Source organism: Danio rerio, chromosome 20 (assembly GCF_049306965.1).
Source record: "Danio rerio strain Tuebingen ecotype United States chromosome 20, GRCz12tu, whole genome shotgun sequence".
Taxonomy (NCBI): domain Eukaryota; kingdom Metazoa; phylum Chordata; class Actinopteri; order Cypriniformes; family Danionidae; genus Danio; species Danio rerio.
The window spans coordinates 20,090,001-20,105,231 of record NC_133195.1 but is presented as its reverse complement, the minus strand read 5'-3'; positions in this window follow the sequence as shown (position 1 = coordinate 20,105,231).

Below are 15,231 nucleotides of genomic sequence, written 5' to 3'. Positions count from 1 at the left end.
ACAAAATCTAAAATAGAATAAAATATAACTGCACATCTGAAAGAATTGGTACTTGCCACAAATATAAAGGGCAAAATAGGATCTGTGAAGGACTGGAAAAATCACAGTTGGTCATACGAAATATTAATAATTGACAGAATATTTCATTCCCTTGCTTTCAGAACACTGTAGTCACAATGTACAGTTGTCTTTTTGGCTACTCCCTATAGATTTTTATAAGACCTAACTTTAATGAACACATAAGCATTTTTATACTGTATGAACATTAAATTCTACCACCTTCCCCAGAAACCCAATCTTGAAATGAAACAATATGCATTTATATATTTTCAAAATATTTAATTTTGTGTGGTGTTTATGATAGATTTTGCCATGGGGCCAAAAAATGGGTAAAAAAAGTCCAAATGTACTGGTATTGCTATACTTCTGTAAACATACGGACACCGCAATGTAAGGGATGTAAAGTATCTTGTGATTTAGAGATGATTTCCTTGTAGTATTGAAATATTATTGGACCTTTTATTATTGCATTACTGGACCTTGACCTCTGCTCAGATTATTATTTTTATAGTTTAAAATACACCCATAGAGTTATTTTTATTGCCATTTTTTGCAACACACACATTCCCACTGGGCCGACGTACTTTTTGGGCCGGGCTGATCATCTTCTTATGATCTGATCGTCCCATAAAACAAAAGCAGACTGTCATGTTTTTCTGCCTAAGTGATTGACGATCCTGTGAGGGATCCTGTGACACTCTGAAAGTAAGATGTTTCTTTTTCGGACAGAGCGACCCATGTGACATAATCTGCAGCTCATTGGTTCTTTTCTTTATTAGCATGGGGCTGACCCAATTACAAACTTTCATGTTGGGCCCTGTGTATCGTGCAACGTAGGTGTGTATTTGTCAAAATAGTCGAGAGTCACGCCTGTTTCTCAAGCGTGGGAGAGCAGAAGCGGCGAGTAGGCAATTTGAATTTTGCATCTTTACTCTACAGCGTGCAGCGGAGCACAGATCAATATATTCCTGTCTATTCTATCTAGTTACCTATCTGTCCATATAAATATACTTTTTTTTTTTTCTTTTTAATCTGCACCACGGCCCCTGGCAACTTCCTCCTATGCTGTTACCTTAACCTGCAAATCTTTGTTTCACAAATGATAAAGAATGTCTGCTTCTCAAGCTCTATGAGGGGTGTCAGTCATGTATTTTAAGATGCACTCAGTCAGAAGACAAGCGCAGGAGATCTCATTACATTGTGTTTTTGATCGTCAGCATGATGTAAGCTTATAGTGACAATAATATTTATACAATATGGTTATAATAATATTTATACATGACCAAACTAGTGTGCAACTTAAGCAACTTTTTTTAAGCAACATTTAGTTTTGTAGTTCTGCCCAAACCAATATTTGTTGCAGTTTTCAATTGTTTAATTTCATTTTATTGACAATGTAAAATCTTTTAGCTACCTTTGATGTTTCATTGTTGAGTTAAACATTTATTTAAGGGTATCTGATACATTGCTTTTGTTATTTATCTTTATTTTATTAATCAACATTAACTGTGTGTGTGTCAGCAGGCAGTTGTTATGCTCATTATTTATTAGGCTTCCTCAAAACACAAGATGGACTTCCAGTGGATTATAATTTTATTCTAATAATAATAATAAAAAAAATAAATAAGTTTTTAATTTGTTAACTGTCGTTATTTCCTATATATTGCTTTTGTGCTTTTATAGAATGAGAGTTAGTAAAAATATTCAAGGGCGTGCACAGATGGGGAGCATTTTGATTGATGGAGTGGGCCGCTTTAGCCCAAAGTGCCAGGGTCGACTTTTTTTTTGTCTCAATCCAGCCCTGCAATGAGTACAATTGTTTGTATTAAATATTAATCAAAGGCGGCAACAACAAAGCTCTTTGTGTTAGCTTTGTGTCAGCTTTTTTAATTTAATAAATTTGTATTTTTGGAACTTTGGTGTTGCCGCATTTGATTAATATTTAATTAGTACCTTTTGCGTTTCATGCGTGCTATTGCACAATTTTTCATTACAATTGTTTGCATTCAATTCTTTAAAATGTGATTAATCACGATTAATTAAAAAAGGTGCAATTAATTAGTTATTTTTTTAATCGATTGACAGCACTAATATATATATATATATATATATATATATATATATATATATATATATATATATATATATATATATATATATATATATATATATATATATATATAACTCATTTAAATCCACCAGACCTCTTTTCTTGAGCATTTTTGCATCAGGCTCCTCTGGTTAAGTTCAGAAGTTTCATTTGATATGTAATGATAAAGTTATTATCTAGCAAGTAAAATTCATTTTTTTTTTCAAAAATGTCTTTAGACAATACTTTGTTTTTTAACAAGGGAGATTTTCTTTTGCGTCAAAACCAGCTAAATCCACGTCTGCTTGTTATGCAAAAACCTCTAAATCCAAATATTGGGACAGGACAGTAATTTGTTGAAAATCACTAAAGATGCTATTAGAAATTATTTTACCAAACATAAAACACCTAAAATTAAAAATGTAAATCTGTCAAGTAAGTGGTGGTTCATTCTGTTGTGATAAACCAGGGAACAAGCATAAGGAAAATGAATGAATGAAGTCTGTAAAGTAAGCGCATTAATCAATAATATTATAACTGACATTAATTAAATCTTAACAATCTGTTATCATTTCTGATATTTAGATGTAATGTAAGTAGAATATTGTAAACATTGTTAGCTAAGCTTGTTAAATTCAAATAATGTAGTGTAAAAAAAAGATTTGTGACATCAATATCTGTGCATTGTCCATTAATATAAAAAGCTAATCATACGCATAGGCATTATGAAGTAATACTAATAATGTTTAGTTTATACATTATATTTATCTTTTAGAAATAGCTTAAATTAGCAAATAAAACACAAGGTAGGCCTACAGGGCAAAAAGAGGATGCCTCTCAGACAATTTTAGAAGCTGCCATTCATTCATTCTCACCATACTTAAGGTCATGGTCTCTTGTTTATCCTCATAGCATCCATAAAATAAAAATAATGGGATTAAAAAAAAAGCATCGTAACTCTGTCTTTCATGAAATGGAGTTGCCGTTTAATGTATATTAAATCGGACTCATTCAAAGTAGCGTCACTGCGCAAATTAACATTACGGATGTACATTGTGTTTTCTTTTTCTTATATCACACAGAGATTTGAGGTAAGGGATGCTTCATTTGCCATTCACTGACTGTCAGACAGGCTCATCCAGTTCATCAAACTCCGCCTTTTAAAATCCAAATCAAAAGCGGAATAAAACAGTCTCCTCATAAAAAGCCGGCGTATCAGCGTGCCGCTACATTAAAAACATACGATTCACACCTTCTGATTGGTTCTCGTGATATAGCTGCTTTTTCTGTCAATAGCAAGTGGTGTTTAGCGGTTTTTGCTAACAAACTGTTAATTCTGATGCTGGGATTTAAATGATTAGAAGTAAGTACTTTTGTTGATGGTGTACTACATGCCTAAAGCCTTCACTTAATGTCATTATCTCATTTTTGGCATAAGTGGAGTTTAGCGGATTTTAAATTCGAACTCTTCACCTGTTTTTATTAAAAGAAACAGAAATACATATGCATATGATGCATATAATGAAAAAAAATTTTATATATATATATATATATATATATATATATATATATATATATATATATATATGATAGCAATAATAATAATAATAACATTTTACAAATGCAAATTGTCATGAATAAACAGAAAAATCCCCCCTGTGATGAGGCATGGAGGTAGTGGTTTTTTAACTTTATGTAGAAAAAATACATTTTTGTAACGTCTTAATCCTTTATTTTATTATTTTTTTATATGTGAACATATTTGTGTATTGCTGATGTGTGTATTAATCAATGTGTAAGCGTTTTGACCTGCATTGGTGCATAACTAACACCCTCTGCACTGGACTTTAGACCAGCTTTTAGTCTATTTAATTTCCTCACTATACACTAGGTGTATGATAGGACCCATTGTGTCAGGAATGAAGCATTACTCTTTTAGGATTGCTCTCAGAAATCCACATTTTCCCCCGGTGCAGGAAACAGCTAGCACAGTCCTTCCTCGTTCACCTGTATGTTGTTGTCAGGCTCAGTAAATATCGAGTAGCTCTCATCAGACACTTCTTTCCCTCTCATCCCTTTTATTACCTCATTTCTTTCTCTGTACTATCTCCCTCTCCTCTCTTCACCCTTCAGCCCCGCTCATTTTTCCAGCTCTGGTGTGATGTTATGCTGTCAGTGTGTGTGAGTGTGATATTTCTGTGATTTTATTATGTAAATGAATCTCTATTTCACAAGTGCTGCACATCTCCCACTGACACCATGTATTAATCAAAGTGTATGTGTGTGTGCGCAGGACGGTGTGTGTATGCTTTGTGCACATGTGAATAATTCTGAAACAGTGTGGGTATTTCTTCATGTCTTTGAACCTCCTACGGCTTTTAAGACAACAACATCCGTAAGTGTTCTCAAAGGACAAGGAGTATTTCATCCTCTCCTGTAACTCCCTCACCCCTTCATTACGGCAATAGCACAAACATGTGTCTTACCTCGAATTTAAAGTCAACACAAAACCCATTTAGTAAAGCCCTTTCCTGGTTTTAATGTAAACTATTCATTGCTTTGAGTTATTCCAAAGCAAACACCTTATTTTTTGAGGGTAATCAAATATTTTTTTTCCTGCGAAATGACTTTTCTGGCTCGACACAGCTATGCTAGGATAAAAGCTAATTTAGGCAGAGTTTTGACAATTTCGTTTTTCACTTTTTATGTCACACCACTGTATTACCGACAGGAGCATCTTGTTAAAACACTTTCAAAGTTTTCTCTGCATTACTATTCAGTGTGAAACGCAAGTGAAGTCTGATTCTCAAGCAAATGAGCTCTTTCTTTTCTTTTCAGCAAATAAAAAGCATTAGTAGCACCACTGAGCTCTGACTATCTAGCATATGACCATGAGCTTGTTCTTTTCATTTTAATGACTCAAAACTTACTCAACAGCATTTTCAGCCAGAAAGAGGAACTTTTTTTAAAGCCATTTTGTCTCTTCGGTAACAAGATAACTTAATTTTCTGATTGAAAATGTAGAGATTTTTAGAGAAAATAGGCTTCAAAGTGGAAATTTTTGAAAGTGACACTGTATAAATATTTGAAAACGGAAGTCATTAAAAATTAGAGACACAGCTCGCTGTAGAGCCACTTGAGCTCCAGAGAGGAGGAGCTTGAGCTCCAACTCCTCCTCCTATAAGCTGTTTTTATGTGCACCCACCCCTAACCCCAACTCCCAGTGACATTACTTGTAGAAAATGTGCAAGGAAAGAGGAGCTGGAGCTCAAGCTTATCAGCTGATAGATATGGGACAGTAGGGGCTTTCTGCACCGACTAGTAGGCTCTTAAGGTTGATATCATCCATACACATGGTTAATCAGCTATACTAGAGAAAACTCCAGATCCAGATCCGTTTTCACATTACTGTGATGGTTGGGTTAATGGTTGGGGTAGGGGTGGACGTTAATAAGTACAATTAATGGGAAATTGTTCACACTTTACAATAAGGTTCATTAGTTAATGTTAATTAATGCATTTACTAACATGAAAGAACAATGAACAATACATTTACTACATATTTATTCATGTTATTAAACGTTAGTTAATGAAAATACAGTTGTTCATTGTTAGTTCATGTTAACTCATGGTGCATTTACTAATGTTAACAAGCATGGACTTGGATGTTAATAATGCATTAGTAAATGTTCAATTATGATTAATAAATGCTAAACAAGTGTTGTTCAGGATTAGTTCATGTTAGTAAATGTATTAACTAATGAACCTTATTGTAAAGTGTTACCGTGAAATTTAACCAATGATATAAATAGTTTTTGTGGTTAGTCAGCGATACTAATAGAGAATCTGGTATATAGCTGATTAACCATGTGGATGGATGAGAACAGCCTTCTGAGTTTACAAGTAAGCACAGAAGGCCTCTACTGGCCCATATCTATCAGCTGATAACCACTAATAATGCCCATTCAATAGAGTGATACCATTCAAATCGGCTGCACAATTAAAGTATGTAACAAGTGGAAAAATGTATCTTTCTTTGGCTACATCTTTGCCGTGTAAATGTAGCTTTGTTGTGTAAACGTAGCAAGCTAAACCACGAGCTTTAGTCAGTCATACAGTAATTAATTGAAGCTTTATTTGTGAGACTGAGTCAGTTATTTTAACAAATCACAAATACAGCTCTTCCAGTATAAAGTGAGTTGACCCAACGCTATCAAATCATAACTTCTTGATTTAGTGGCTAACTCAAATGAATTAGTGCAGTCTCATTCACAGTGTTGGTGAAAATTACTTTAAAAAGTAGTGCATTGCAATATTGAGTTACTTCCCAAAAAAGTAACTTTGCATTACTGAATTACTTTTTACGGCAGGTAATGCATTACATTATTTTTGCGTTACTTTTGCGTCTGATCTGGCTGAGGCTTGATCTCTTTCAGAACTTGCATGGGAGGGGTTTTTCTTCTTTTGTGTAATAGAGAATTTAACAACTCACTGTATAACTTTCATTTACCCTAAAACAATTGAAAATGAAAATTGACCCCAGAGCTATGCATGGCATATTTACAGATTAATGAGATTAAGGAAATATTAAAGCAATGCGTTTGCTACTTTTGTACTTTTTGTCTAGTTAAAAAAGTTAAATCACTGCCCATTCAGATAATCCTCTTTTCCTTCTTTAATGCGCTCAAAATAATTAGAATATTTCTATTGTAGAAGTGAAAGGCTCTGCAATATTAATTTCTCTCTGTTCCCGCATTCTCTAATTTTATGTGTGATTCAAGGTGACTACATTCACTGTAATTTATCATTTTTTAAAGCAAATTAATTAAACTAAAAAGTAACTTGCATTACATTTAAAAAAAAAAGTAACTCAAATATTATTACTTAATTTTTAAATGTAATACGTTACTTGACTCGTTACTTAAAAAAGTAATGTTGATACATAACTTGTGTTTCTTGTAATGTGTTACCCCAACACTGCTCATTTGTACAATTTAGCACAATTTGTTTATCCCCTAATGATAGTTGGCCTTAGTGGTGGGGTTTGGTGCCCCGCCTCCTTTTTAGATCATACATTTTTGTATGACTAAACTCGCACGAGTTCATACAAATTTGCTACTAAACAGACAAAACATAAAATAGTTTCCTCATGAGGCCAGGGTGGTTGAGCAGATTAAAAAAATATATATATTTATTTATTTATTTATTTATTTATTTATTTATTTATTTATTTATTTATTTATTTATTTATTTATTTATTTATTTATTTATTTATTTATTTATTTGTTTATTTGTTTATCTTACCAGACTTCACTGGTCACAGTGTATGTTTTATATTTAAAAATAGAGAAATAATAATATGACAATGACTTTTATTATTAATCAAAAAATACAGCATGATCAGTGAAGTCTGATGTCAAACTAATCTCTCTTAAAAATAAAACCTGGAGCACAAAAAAATTATAATAATTTGGATAATTTTAACTATATATTCAAATGAAAAGGAAATGGTCCTATCTAAAAATATTTTTCTCAGGATAAAGGGTTCTTCATTACTGCTGAACAGCCTATAGAGCAGTTGTATGTCTTGCATCTGATGTTATTGCAACCGTTTTACCAAGATGCCTAGGTTTGACAAACATTAGAAAAAAATACAAATAAATTAATAAAATGTGTTGTTTCAATATTTAGTGAACAATAAACACTCATTAATCATTTAGAACAGCTCCAAAATGACTATGTTTACATAAATATCAGTGATCAAGTTATTTGCCTTAATCTAAATAAATCAATAATATGATTAAGGTGTTTACATGAGTTGCTTGTTAAATGTTCCTTTAGTGATCTCGTTTTTCATGTTATTATAGCACATAATTCGATTAATGTCATTGCATCACCACACTATCCACATTTCCTCTGGAGTTTCATGTAGTTTTGGGTGTTCCATTCTTAATATGTAGACTTTAAATGCAGTTTGGCACTTTCACCTTCATTCAGGAACATTTCATGCATGTGACAAATGAGATATTGGATGTGGGTATGAACTGCTAGAAGAGTGTTGTTTTAATAGCATTTGATACCACACGCCGTATGGGGAAAAAAACCTCTGCATTTCGTGGTGTGTGTTTGTGGTCCATTACTGACACGGTCAGTGCAGAAAATAGTGTCAAACTGCTGTGTCTGTATGAAATTTCCTGTTGCAAAATGTGGCGGAAATCTTACATAACATTAATAGCTTAATTAAGGTGTTTACATTTCTGCACTGCACTTTAATAATGCGACTAAAATCAGCATACTCCACATGTCTTAATCAGATTTCTGTTTGGTTAGATTATGACTAGTCAGATTAAATGAATCAAAAAATCGCTGTTTACATGGTAGACTCCTAATCAGAGTATTGTCTTAATCATATTAAAATTGTAATATTGGTGTCCATGTAAACACATTCAATGAAACTGGCCTACTTTTTGAAGAGAAAAGTCTAGTCTTTCTAAAATATTGAGGCTGTGCATGTTATGGCTGTTTTTCTTATATTGTAATTGAACTGTCCCTTTAAGAGATTCAGCTTTAGAATTGTTCATTTAATTAAATTCTCTGCGCACATCCATGATTTATATGCAGATATGATACCCCTCATTAATATGCAATCTGACCTTAGAAGAGATCACACAAAATAAACAAGCCCTTTTACCATTTACATCTGGTGTAAGGCCTGAATAGGTCACCTATAGGTCAGGTAAAGGTCATAGGCATAAGAGATCTCGGTGTCCTTGAAATCAAGCTATATCAGGGAAACAAATATTGGCCATAAATACACAGGGCTGTCTCTGTGCTTGCACACATACGCGGTTATTAAAGCGATCGCTCTCTGAGCTCTGTAGGTGTCTCTGTTTACAGCTCACCACGTTACAGAACATTCTCCCATTAATAAGCCATGTAAACATGCACAACAGATTTTCCCTTTTGAAACATGCAGTTAGATTTGATCCTATTTTGTTTTGTTAATTGCCTCTCGACTGAATATGTAAATTGATAGAAAAAATCATTAGGGAAATCCAGGAAAAAATGTATTGACGATTACTCACTGCAAGTGCCACGAAGATTTACTAAACTCCAAAACTGCCAACTATTGCTGTTGATGTGTTGAATAATCTATTTTTGAGAGTTTATAAAGTAAATATTTGAGTGAGATTAAAAGAGGATTTATTTGTTTACATTTAGGCGTTATGGATTTACATGTATTTTCACAACATACACAAGAATTGAAGCAAATAATGCTATGACTTTAGGAAAGACCATCACAAATTCAGTCATTTTGGACCACAAAAGGCGACCTGCAAAATCCTGGAGGGACTGTATAATGATGGCACCTATTCAAAAATGTGTTTTCATGATTTCACAGATCTGGTTTGACTGCATTAGCTAGCATTCATCACAAACGTACCCTGCAGAGAACAACCTTACCTCAGACACTTAGGCCCAATTCCAGTTCTACCCCTGACCCCTTCCCCTTACCCCTACCCCTTATTTTGCGCGTTCATGTCAAGGGGTATGGCTTTCCCAAAAAGGCAAAGGGCTAAGGGGAAGGGGTAAATAGCCCCTTGAACGAAGATTTTTCAGGACCATACTCGAAACCAAGGGTTAAAATTTCCCAGAAAACACCAGCCACAATGGCAGTATTGCAGAACCCCGAAGTAAGATCCACAAACTAGTATTTTTTGTCATTATTATTAGTTATTATTATATTATCATTATTATTAGAGTTTTTGCAACAAACAAACATGTTTTAATATATTCATAACCACGTTTGTGTTTTACCGTCACTCATAAAAAATAAATAAATAAAAAAATAAATAAAAAAAACGCTGAAAAAGCCAGCTAAATTTCTCAAGCTTTAATCCATAATCACAATTCCTGTATAGCAGTCCCACAACATTCTGACACTGTCTGACACTGAGATTCTGTCTGCTATAATGTTAATGTTTTTGGTGTGCTTCCATGGATGAATATAACCACTGTTTAAATACACAGTACAGTTACGATCTCTATGCTACATTATATCATAATAACATAATATATACATTCAGTGGTTTCCTAAAGGTAAATACCAAAAAAATAGCACAACTGGAATAACTACATCAGTCACGATTGTCTGATCTCATATGAAGCAAGAGATTGCGATGACATGTGCAGGTGCTGTAGTGCTGTCCCAATTGTTACGGGTAAATTCTGAAGCCTTTCCCCTTAACCCTCGGTTGTAAGGGCCAAGGGGAAGGGGAAGGGGTAGGGGTTGAAAATGAAATTGGGATTGGGCCTTATTCTGGAATCTGATGCCACTAGAGTGGTTAAACATAAAATATTATCTATTTTCAGTTTACTATTTGACAATAGTTAGTCTCAGTCATGTGTAATTTGTTCCAAAAAAATCGATTTGACTAATGGCAACTTTAAATTAAATAACATGTATAAATCCATTATTCTCTGCAAGTGCTGTGATGGAGGACTAAACTCCAAACCTGCCAAATATCGCTGTTGCTGTATTAGATAATGTATATTTGATTGTTTAGAAAGTAAACATTTAAGTGATACCAAAGGGATTTATTTATTTATTTATTTTTTGCTTAAGATTTAATGTATTATTACAGAGTACACAAGAGTTGAAACAAATAATATGATTTGAGAAAAGCCACCACAAAAGCAGAAATATTAAAAACACTACCTGTAAAATCCTGGAAGGACTGTATAATGATGGCACCTATATGAAATTGTGTTTTAATGATTTTATAAATCCAGTTCAACTGCATTAGCAAGCATTCAACACACATACTTACAACACACAATAACCTTACTTCAGACACTTATTCTGGTATCTGATGCCACTAGAGTGGTTAAACATAAAATATAAACCATTTTGCGCTTATATAATGACAATAATTGGTCTTAGTCATCTATAAATTGGTCCAAAGAAAATCAAATAAATTGTATAACTCTGTATAAATCGATAACTCGCTGTGGGTACTATGATGATGGACTTAACACCAAAACTGCCAAATATTGCTGTTGCTATGTTAGAAAATGTATTTTTGAAAGGTTTTAAAGTAAAACTTTAAGTGATACCAAAAAAAGTGCACACAAAAGTTTAAGCAATGAGTCATGAGTTTTAAGAAAAAGCCATGCCAAAATCAGCCATTTTGGGCCACAAATAAAAAGGTAGCTGCAAAACTCTGAAGGGATAATGATAGCACCTATTCAAAAAAATGCATTTTGACAATTTAAGCGGTCCAGTTCCAGTGCATTCGCGAGCATTACTCACATACACACTGTGGAGAGAACAACCATAACTCAGATACTTATTTTGGAATCTGCTGTATCTCTATCTGAGGTCTCTACAGTAGTTAAACATGAGACATAATGCATTTTAAGTTTATATAATGACAATATTTAGTCTCAGTCATCTGTAATTTGTTCCAAAGAAAACTAATTTGACTAATGGCAACTTTAAATTGTATAACTTCCTATAAATTGAATGTTACATCAAAACTCAGCATCTATTCTTTTGACTGACTTGCTTATAATCTTTATACTGTTGTTTACAAAACACATTTATTGTTCAGTAAATATTTCAGACATATTATATTAGTATTTAATGAGAGATTGGTTTTTAGTACTGATTAACAGTTGATTGTACATTATTTCGTCATTAGATGGTGACAGACTTGGGAGTTTTACATTCCAAAAGCGACCAAAGCCAACTTTCTCAAGAGAAATTTTAAGGTTTAAAATGATGTCACTTTCTTCAGAAGACTGTCCAACTAATACTTTATTAATATAGATCTAAAGTTAAGTTGGAGTCAATCTATTTATCTCTCTTGCATGATTCTTAAGCTTCACAATTTAGCTTTTTAGATAATTTTAATTTAGAGCCTGTATTCCCTAATGCATCAGAGTTATATCTAGCCAATTGAGTTGTTACTTGTTACTGAACACTTTAAGATTTAAATCCACAAATTTCCAAGCACAACATTTTAAAAGGAAAACACTATTGTTGTTTTCTGTTTATTATTTTTTACACTGTTTTGTGCTATCAAATGGCAATATGACACTCACATCCATGCAATATGTTTATATATCTGTAATTACCTGCACAATATTACAGCTATTCATGCGATTTTGCTCAAATCTCATTTAAAAACAGAAGAAGAGACAGCATACAATGTGCGTATAAATGACTTTGATGCTTGTCTTGAGTGCGATGCCCCCCAGTGCTGCGCTGATTCTCATTAAGGCTAAAAGAGACATGGAGACATTTTCACAGCAGGACTGGAGCAATCAGCTTCATACATTCACCTGGACTAATACATTTGATTTAGACCCCCCCCCCCCACCAAATACCACCTTATGGATATGCTGGGACTGCACACATCATTCCACCAGTTTTCTTTTTTTGGCACAGGAAATAAATTCAATTGGCAAATCGCTGGAACATATTCTAATTGAATTTCACATTGAAGTGGGAAAGCAATTTAGGCTTGAATTCCCACGTTACTGTGTTTCCATTACTCATGGTGTGTGTGTGTGTGTGAGAGAAAATCATATTGTAGAAAAGGAAAGCAGGACCTGCTCTGTAAGAAGTTCATGTAACAGTAATGTTTATGAAAAAGCAGGGTAAAGAATAGTTAAAGAGGCATACATGTGCATATCATGTTCAGATGTTGAAATGGCTTAAAGTTTGTTGGAATGTACAGTTGAAGTCAGAATTATTAGCACCCATTTGATTCTTTTTTTCTTCTTTTTGAAATATTTCACAAATGATGTTTAACACAGCAAGGACCTTTTCACAGTATTTCCTATAAGATTTTTCATTTAGGAGTAAGTCTTATTTGTTTTATTATGGCTAGAAAAAAAAACAATTATAATTTAAAAAAAAACATTAAGATCATTTAATGGTCTACAGAACAAACCATCCATATACAATAACTTGCTTAATTACCCTAACCTGCCTATTTAACCTAGTTAAGCCTTTAAATGTCACTAAGTTGTAGAAGTGTCTTGAAAAAATGATTAGAAATGATTTATTAAAACTATTATGTTTAGAAATGTGTTGAAAAAAAATCTCTCTGATAAATAGAAAATGGGGAAAATAAACTGGGGCTAAAAATTCAGGTGAGCTATATATATATATATATATATATATATATATATATATATATATATATATATATATATATATATATATATATATATATATATATATATACATTAAATTATAATTTATGAAATTACAAAAGCTTACAAGCTTACAAAATGTGCATTACAATTAATATTGATGTCTTGAATGACAAAAGTAAAGAAAATTGGAAAACTGAAAACTAAAACTTATTTATTTACCAAGGAAACATTCATCATTTTAATTTAAATCTAATGACCTACATAAATAAATAAATAAATAAATAAATAAATAAATAAATAAATAAATAAATAAATAAATAAATGACATTTTGTTTGAAATAAAAAAAACAATAAAAACTATCCATCAACAAATCAATCAAACAACAAATAAATAAAAAGATAAATAATTAAAAGTAATTTAACATATTAATAAAATATAAATCATTAATGTAAACAAATAGATAATCAAGATTTTTATTTTTATTTTATTATTTTAAAGAAACCCCTTATTAGTAAGGTTGCATTTTATTTTATACATAATATTTAATAATAATAATAATAATAATAATAATAATAATAATAGCAGTAATATTAATAATAACAATAATGATAGTAGTCTTCAGTCACATAATTCTTCAAAAATCATTTAATAGACTGATTAGGAGCTCAAGATTTTTATTTATTTTTATTTATTTATTTTTTTAGAAACTTTCCATGATGAAAAGAATATTTAAATTGCTAAATTGATTATTTTGATAAATAAATGATAGAACACACAAAATAAATACAATGCGTGTATCTTTTCATGATAATCTCAATAAATAATTGATTCTATTCTACAGATGCACTGTCTAAACTTGCCTATATCTTAATACAGAGTGAATCCCCTCTAAATCAAACACACAAAAAACTAGAATAAATGGAATATCATCATGAAGGTCATGGAGGAATTTACTTGCTCCTACTTAATGCAAAAAAGTAGGAACATATGCATATGTTTATTGCTAAGCTACTGTGAGGAGTGTGGCAGTAAATTTAATTTGAGGTTTAAAAGTACAAAGAGCTGCTTTATAATTCATGGCCGCTTGTTTGAGCGGAGAACTCCATCAGACTCTTTATTTCACTTTTCTCTTCCTCAGCGTGAAAACATGAAATATTAAACAGCTTGTTTTTTCTGTGTGTGTGCGATACATTAATCTCTCTGTACCACGTTTGACAGGAGATTAATATAGAGGGCGTTCACAACTCCTCAAATCCTGAAATAAAACCAAATACAAAAATATATACAAACAAAAACAAAACACCTTCTCCGGAAACCACAAGAATAAAAGAAATCAAGAGAGAGCCAGCGATCCTCTTTTCAGTCTTTTCATATACTTTGCTTCATGGTTATTTAATTGATATAAAACATTGACACAAAAGAAGACTGATTCACAAATCATTGATGACTCATTCAAACATTATATTCCTGGTGAATTCATATGAATGTGGCACCAGAGCTGGAGCAGATGTCAAGAACTTTGGTGAATTGCAGCTTTTCACCGTGTTTCCTTCACTGAGACTGTATGGGTTTAAAAGACTAGACAAGGCGTATTGAACAGCTCAGGGCAGTTATAACATAGGCCATTTGAGCCTTGAACATTATTTCAGCACAATACCTAGTTTAATATTGTTTTTATAACACAACGAAAATATTATTACAAAGATCTATAGATTTTAGTAAAATGTACTGCACCGAACAAACAAACAAACAAACAAACAAACAAACAAACAAACCTTGAGTCTCCACATAGTCAAAATAAATGATAGCATTGTAAACTATTATTATCTATTGTTTTATTTTGAACTTATAAATGAAAACAAAATTTATTTTTAAATGTTGTCATATTATCACTACTGAACACATCATTTAT